This window comes from Chiroxiphia lanceolata, chromosome 3 (genome assembly GCF_009829145.1).
Source record: "Chiroxiphia lanceolata isolate bChiLan1 chromosome 3, bChiLan1.pri, whole genome shotgun sequence".
Lineage (NCBI taxonomy): Eukaryota > Metazoa > Chordata > Aves > Passeriformes > Pipridae > Chiroxiphia > Chiroxiphia lanceolata.
In genome coordinates, this window is record NC_045639.1 from 27,704,084 (window position 1) to 27,712,742 (window position 8,659).

Consider the following 8,659-nt stretch of genomic DNA (forward strand, 5'->3'; position numbering starts at 1 on the left):
ACCTTCCCCCTCCATGGCCACAAGAGCCTGCTGGGTGCACCAAAAGGCACTGGAGCAAGTGGCAGGAGCATCAGTTTTAGCAGGAGGACTGAGAAATGGAGACCAGGCCAGCCAATCCTCTACAGCAGCATTTTGCTTCATTTTAGCACCAGGTCTGCAGACCTTCTGAGGGTGCTGAGGAAGGTCCTGAAGGTTAATCTTGAGGCTACATTTGGAAATTGAGAGGGTGTGCTGCATAGGGGACAACAGGTTCCAGAACGCTGACTGGGGGAGAAAAGAAGGTTCTGCAGCCACACAGGAAGGAATCAAAGGTGTTGAAGGAAGATAGGGATAGCAACCCCTCTCTTCATTACCTCACTAGTCCATTCAGATTTGAAGTTCTCTGGTTGCAGGGATTTTTCTATCTGTGCTCATTTTCAAAGGACCTCCAAGAGTGGAACCTTGAAGGCATTTGTGGTTCTACAGAAATTTCCTTAGATATAATAATACTAAACATGACAGAGAAATTTTAGTCATGGGATGACAACATAGAGGAGGTATTTAAATCAGCCTCTGCCTCTAAGCACTTACCATTTACCAGTAATGCTTTCACCTTACTGGTGTGCACTTCTTTTTGGCTTAACAATGTTAACAGCATTACATACAAATCTCCTGGGCAATTTTTGCTTACCTCTTCATGCCCAGCCCACCTGTTTCTTGCATCAACAAAACTAGAATTTAACACAAAATAATCCACAGGCCTGCTGACTGGAGCACTTCCTAGCTAGAGAGAAAGCATCACAGGTTCACCCTTTTCCCTTGCATTCCCAAGGGCGTAGCACGCTCCCTGTTTGATGGACAACCTTTCTGTCTTCAGCACATGTCATTATAGCTAAGGCAATTATAGCTAACAGCTAAGCTCCCAATCCTAATCACAGCTAGTGGCAGGGGTGATGCTGTGAGCCTCAGTTAATACATATTAATTTAAACCACACAAATCACAGCCTGATGCACTGACCGCCCTGGACACAATGAGGCCCAGGGTAGTCAGCAGACACCCCATCCGCTGCCTCATGCACCCTAACAGACCTGCCCCTGTGAAATTAAAAATGCTGAATTTCATCTAGAGTTCCAGTCTTCCAGATGTTCCTACACGATCTCCTGGCCCAGCTGCTGTTCTTGCAGTTTTTTAATACTCTGGAGGAACCACCATATCTTTCTGAAGGAAGTTCAGCTGCACAAAGTGAGCAAAGACAAACAAAACTAAGTAACAGTGCCTCGATTCCATGTCAAAACTAACAACCATATATTGCTTCGACAAGCAAAACCATTTGCAGAACAAATGATAGTCTACAGTCCACCAGCAGAAAAGGCCACATTGTTATGGTTATTTTTTGTGCTTAACCCTTACCATCTCACTTGCTTTTTCCTTCCACATCCTCAGATAGTGCAGTCTGATCTCAGCGTGGAGACTTCTAAAATTCAGCAGAAACATATGAAAGAATGGGAGCCTATTTCACTGATTTAAACATAGGAAATCGATCTAAAAACTGTCCTGAACTGTTAACCACCTTAGGAAAGCAAGAAACAAGAGATATTGTACTACTAAAAGATTATCGGTTACAGCTCTTCAATAAATTTTAAAGTTTATTCCAAATTTTTTTTCAATATTTTCTGCAGAGAAATTGTCAAGAAATGTACAGAGTATCACGAAGGGCAGGCACTTGGAAACAAAGGAAAAACAAACACTGAAACTCCCAAATTACCATCTCTCCCCTCAGTTGGTTTAGACGTAAAAGGACAGCTTTAAAGGCAGAATACATATGCAGCAGGAAATATATAGAGTAATACACTTTAACTGTGTTGGGAGGGAAGAGACAGGTTCCTTCTTCCCCCCCATATATTCAGGCAAAGACCAGAAGAGCATTTACACAGTCCAAAATTAGTTACTTTTCAGGGAACAGAACAATACAAATATGCTATGAAACAGACCAATATAGTTTAACAACAATAACAATAAGGACATCACAACATTCTCTCATTTATTCTAGAGCTTTTTGTTACATGTTCTCACCCATCCACCCTTCATACTTATTCCAGGGAACACACAGCAATAATGTGTGTATATTTTACTCTGCAATCTTTCCTCACTATAGAAACATTTCTCTTGAAGTATTCTTATTCATTCCTCAAGGAAACGTTAGCAGCAGCAGATCTGATCACGACAAATGGTTAGACAGTGTTATACTCACAATAAAAACCCTCCTAACAGACTAAGCCCTCTGGGATGAGTAAGCAGAAATGAAAATCTAAACCTGCACAGTTATGCCATATCTTTCTTCGTTAAAACAACTGTGTAACATTGAGTTCAAAACACAACTTTATGCCTCTCCAGTAAGCAGTGGGAAAAATGACCTTATTTTTTTCTACACAGCTTGCCATTTAGCAATATTCGTTTGAAGGACAGAAAACCACAGGCAAATGAACTCAATCATCCCCCAAGGATCCCTGAAACAATTTAACCCTGACGAAAAGTTCTTAATGGGCTCTTCCCAGAAGCACGCATATTTTTTCATAAGCGTTTACCTAAGAAAAGTGAAGCAATGAAGCACACAAATGCCAGTTTATGTAAGCCCATTCATGTGCAAACATGCGCATAAATACCCAAGGCTGAGACTGGGGATCTCATTCTAAGGTACTTTGAGTGCAAATGTCTCGGCTTCGTGCAACAAGATCTTAACACCTGAGGTTCTGGGTACGGGAACTTCCACGGTGAGAAATCGGACTTGGTCAGGATGACATGCAGTCATGGTCATATGTTGGTCTGAAGGCATCAAGTGTTTTGCATATATAACGCTCACAATTTAGTTATGTAAATTTCAGACATACATACAGCTAAATTACATTGAATTTAGTTATAGATACGCCGCACGATAAGTAAAGTTTACCCACTTTCGGTTTAATATTTGCAAAAACACTTTAACACTTTTTTTTTCCCCTCTTCTTTGTGCTACTCTGTTCCCTAGACCACATAGAAAAGATGCATTTCACTGACAGAGTGAATTGTTTCACCCTTCTCAGGGGGTGGCAAAACACAAACGGACTCTGGTCTGGAGACTGAATTATCTATGCAAATGTACGATTAAGACAATAGGCCTTTTGAGCATACTTACAGATGCAAACCATCCTATTCAGAACAGTTCCAGTCGTGGTATGAAATGCAAAGAAAACAAAACCTCATTAATTTCGCTGTCCATAAAGGCAAGTTTTTAAAACTAGCTTCTGAATCCATTAGAGTGAGCAGAGGACTAAAGCTCCTTCAAAACCTTTCTTGGCATGGTCTGCTTATCTACGGGAAACTCATAAAGTCCTTATTGTGATAACAAGTGATCATCATTGCAACAGCTCCCACAATCACCCGAGATGCCTTCTGGGCTGTTCATGAAGGAGAATCAGAGGATTACACAAGTACATAAGGGTTTGAAGAAATTATGCTAGACCCAAGATTATTTATGTTTCCTCTTCACTGTGCTGTGACCTTCCTCTGTAACCTTGTGTTTCCTTTCCTCACAAAACTTGCTCGCAAAGAAATCTCGGGTCTCTGAATTTGAGTACCTGTGATGGAAGAAAAGCCTCTAGGTCATATTCCCACAATCCAGAGCTAGACTATTTGAATCTGATCCAGATACCACTCCTAATACGTGATTTTGATGAGCAAAATCACTGACTAATGATGCCCAGGAGGTATTTTTCCATCCTCTGCAGAGTTATTAGCATCATTCTCAGATTCTCCTTTACCCACTAGTGATGTACATTTCTATCACCATGGCATATTGTGCAACTTATACTCAGTCTAACTTCCTCTCAGTTTATGCCCTGGCCCCATAGAAGGATGCCAAGAATCACTCCAACATACCATGAAGCAACTACCTTTGCCAACAGGTCGACAGCAGCTGCTCCTGAACATCTGGCTTAACCCATTGCCAGGAGCATAATTATTACTTAAAATGCTCACTGCCTGAGATGTTGGCAAGAATCACGATTTCTGGTATGCTCCTTTTTTACCCATATATTGGACAGCAACTACCCTAAATAAATAGAGTCTAAAGAAATCCTTCCCTTCTAGACCTAAGTGGCAAAAATTATCATCTTGAAATATGACTTAGCACATATTTTGGGCACAGTATTAAAAAAAACCCAAAAAACAAACCACCAAACATTACTTGCTGAATACCAATCTTTCTCCTCGTTCATTCTATTGGCAATGACGAGAGGCATTGGCATGAGAGACTGCCCTGAGAAAGGGCCTGCCTTTAATCTTGATGGTATGCACAAAGGCCTGATAAAACACACAGTCATAATTAAAAAAGATGAAAGATCCTTGGACTAGCTATTTTATTGTTAATTTTGCCTATTTGTTTTCACACTCTCTCCTTGCATACCAGATAAAATCTCTCTGGGTGTCTCAAATTTTTCATGCTCCACACAGGATTGACTTTAATAGTCCCATGGGTTTTGAGGGCATACTAGGACCAATATGACTCCCGAAACCAGAATCGGGGTTTCTTCTGTCTGGAACACGAGAGTGTGAATTGCTGCCAGTGTAACATTTGATATAGTTTAGATAATTTCCTCAGTTGAAAGCAAATTTATGACGGAGAAAGAAGACGCGAAGGGAAAGGAGCAAATGAACTTCTAATATTGCTAAGAAACTGCTGGTCAGGCAATAACCTTGTGTTACACAGTTTAACATTTATTTGGCAAATAAGCAAGCCAGAAATTATTCCCCTTTCACATGGTTTCCTGTCCATTAGGCAGGTTTCTGTCCAGGATATTGACATCTTTTCTGAACATGAGCTCTTTGCTGAAAGTGATCCTATTACCCAGACTCAAACATCAATCACAGTTCCTGGCCAAAGGCATGCCTGTCTCGAATTCACTGGTACCTTGTCTCCATAAACTGTCCTTGTTTTTATTCATTAGGTCACCTACATAACCTTGTTACTGGGGACAAAAGGATGTAAAATCATTGCCAGAGCTATTCTTCTACGTCTTTCCCACCTCCCCACATCAACTCTCTTCTATGTATCCTGTGTAAAGTAATGCAGAGTTGAGTGCTACTAGCCCAATTTGAAAACTGTATTCTTTCTTATCAAGTACAACCGTTAACTTCCTTTCTTAAATTTAGGGGGTTTTGCAAAGTTGAAGTATTCACCTCCTGTGTTTTTCATTATGTTCAAGATTTTTCAAGCTTGAGTTCACAGACTATAACCATGGCTTGCTAGGAATGGGAAGTTAGCATGCCCAAAAGCAACCTCCTTCATTCCTATACCCACTGGGGATTCTCATATCTTACAAGGTGTTTCAACATTATAAACTACCTAAATTAGTCTAGCTATTCTTTTGTTTACTGATCCTACAATGTCTCCATGTGCAATGTCTTTTGAAAGTGTAACTGTTGCCAAACCATTGTGGAAACTTTGTTAGTGATCGTGTCTGCTTGGCATAAATGGAAAAATTGAACAAAGAGTTATTAAGTTCTGATCAAAATAGCACTCAAGTAATTTTTTTGTTTTATTTAACACACAGCTAAAATATAAGCTGAAATATAAAATGTAGTAATGCAGACTTCTACTTGTGAGAATAAAATTTAGCCCTTACGCCAGCATGTAGCTCAGAGAAGAAATTACACAAACTCTTTTTGCTTTAGTTTTTCAGGGAGTAAACTGAAAATAAACATTTGTTGTTACTGAATAAGATAAAGTGTTTAGAGACAAAAGTGTTCTAAATATTCTTCCACCTTCAATATAGACAACAAGCATTTAATGGCTATTAACTCGGAAGAGCACATCGTTAAACTCTTCTCCCAAATGCGGTCGTCAGCTTGGAATAAGAGAAATACTTCTCAAGCTGGTTTTATTGTGCATATCTTCAGGACATAGGTGAATAAGTATGTGACCTGCTATTTATTGAAACCCGAAATAAGTGTGGATGTGAGAACCACACCCAGATTTCAGTTTACAGTCAACTTGTGTAACCTCTTTCTAAGTCAGGTGTTCTGTCTCTGTTTTTCTCTACTGTTTTCTCTGGTTTTCTCTACTGTTTTTCTAATTATTTCCAGACATAGAGCCCATCTCATGGAAGTTCAGTATTTTAGACAAGAAATGAATTTTTTTTTCCCCAGAAGATAAATATTTGACTGGGCCAATGCCAACAAAAGAGCAGCTCAACAGGACCAAGAATATCAGATACTGATCTTGTAAACCTATGGCTTTTAATTCTGCCTTTACTTATGGAATAGCGTGGATTCAGCAGAGCACAAAGGTATTTTCTTGTGTCAACAGGATCATAGCAATGTTCCAATACTTTTATACTCTGGCTTTAGTATCTTATGATATATCTGTTGCTTTTAGTAGTCATGTCTCAGTCCTGATTCACCTTCAGTGAACCGGGTGAACTTGATTCACGTCTATTCAGACAGCCACATTCAGGCTCATTGGCAAGTCTCACACACCTAAAAGATCACCTGTCCTAGGCCTCTTGGCTCACAAAGGTTGCTTAACCAAGCTGTATTGTCCACCATGTAACAAAATATCTTCCCTTTTCCAGGAGGCCAAATACATTATCTACCCTTCATCATTTATATGACTTCTCTATATTAGCACAGTTCCTCTGTTAGCAAGGAATAACATGGACCTCAGCTCCAGGCAATTCAGACTTCCTACACTGTGTTCAGGCAGGCAAGAGCACAATAGGGTGCTGGTTTTTAACCTCTTATCTATCTCCAGGGTGCTATGGTCACTGCAGGCAGAGAGCTGTACAGATATCCAAACACTCTTTGTTTGCATTGTAGGGACAGAACCACAGCTGCATCTGTCCCTTCTCCAACTCTCCAAGGGTTTCCTTTTCTCAAGAACAAAGACTAATGCCACTGTTGGGACTATCCAAGCTGGGAATAAAAGGAGAAGTGTGGAAGTTGTATCTTCAGAAAATGCTGTTCAACGCTTAGTTTCTTGGTGGGAAGAGCAGGAGTGACAGGTTGAGTGGTACTGTAGGAGGAGAGAGTGAAAAAAGAGAACACAGTAGGTGGAAAGGGTCACTAAGGTCTGCTACATCACTGGGATGGGCTCCAATCCCACGTGAAAAGTGCAATCTCTTTTCCTTCACAGTTGAGTCCTGGATTTCTATTATGCTCGCCAGTAACCTGCACACAAACTTCAGAAGTTTATACTAAGTACTGCATTTGATGGAGGTCTCTAATGGAGGGATGGGAATACACAGGCAAAGGCATCAACAGGCTATGCAAGTACTTCCAGGAAAACACAGCCCAGATACTGACTCAGCAATAACAGCTCTGCACAGGCTTCCTGTGAATCCTCATAAGATGAACATGTATTTAGAAACTAAAGGCTCTAGCTCAGCCCTCTGTGACTGATATAAACATGCTCTTTAATTTCTGTATTTCATATCAACAGGTCTTCTGGTAAAGCTGCCTTGAGATAGGTGCAGCGTGATTGCCACAGATAAGTGTTTTTTGGTATGGTCAACCTCAAAGCCTCCCTCAAGCTATCGACAAGAAATTTGTATCTCTGGGATGTAAGGTTTCCTTGCTTATGCACAGAACAGATGAAGCTGTGTAAGATGAGCCACAGGAGGAATATGTTTTAAAGCTGACATAGAAACAGAAGACAATGTTGAAATGCAGACAAAATGAAGTCTTTTTGTTCCATTCAAGATTTGTCATTAACTGAAAAAAGGTGGTTTCCTCCTTTCTGGGGAGCAGATTTGATGTCGCTGCAGCTGTTGTGGCTTTATTCAATACTAAGCTGAGCAGCAGAGAACTGTGCACCTTTCGTAATGCAAATACCTTTTTTCCCCCCTCTCCTTTGCCTGGATCAGCCCTATTTTCAGTTCATGATATAATGTTCCAATAACTTTGTTTCTACTCTTACTTTCTGCTAACAAAAAAAAAATCTACTATTATTGATGTAAATATAACTCAAAACACTGTTTATGTTTCCCTTTTCTAAAATGCAGAGCCTTTCATGATACTTTATCCAATCATGCATGGCAATGGATTTGTGACAAGAGAAACCCCCAACGGAATAAGCTGAAATGATATTAAGTCACCACTTTGCCCCCTTCTCTACAATTTCTCCTACAGCTAAATACACAGTTAAAATCTATATATAATCGGGAGTGGGCAGATCTGGGTGGGTGCTTTGCAGCTTCAAGCAAAGACACACAAAGGATGGAGAATCCAGAGAAGTAAACATGTTACTCTAATCTCCAAAGAACATTCAGAAAATACTCTACCTTAGACATGTTTTCCATCTTAGGTATGTAACACAAGTATCAGATCGAAAAAGTGCTTAAACATACTAAAATCTTAAAAATAATCAGGTAAGCAAATCAGGTTTATACAAATCAGAATGTTTAAGCAACATAGGGAAGGAATAGTTAAGAGAATAAAAGTGATTGCTTACTGAAACAGTAATACAAAATTTTATTCTTGCGAAAGCAGTTGTATAATAAAGGGTTGGGTTATCCAACACATAGGTGAGTTCCTGAAATGTCAGTGGGTGACAAACTAGGTAGGAAGAACAACAGACTGCTTGACTACAAGGAAGGAGTTTCTCATATCATCCTTATTTTTTAAGATATCTTGCCAGATAAGGAG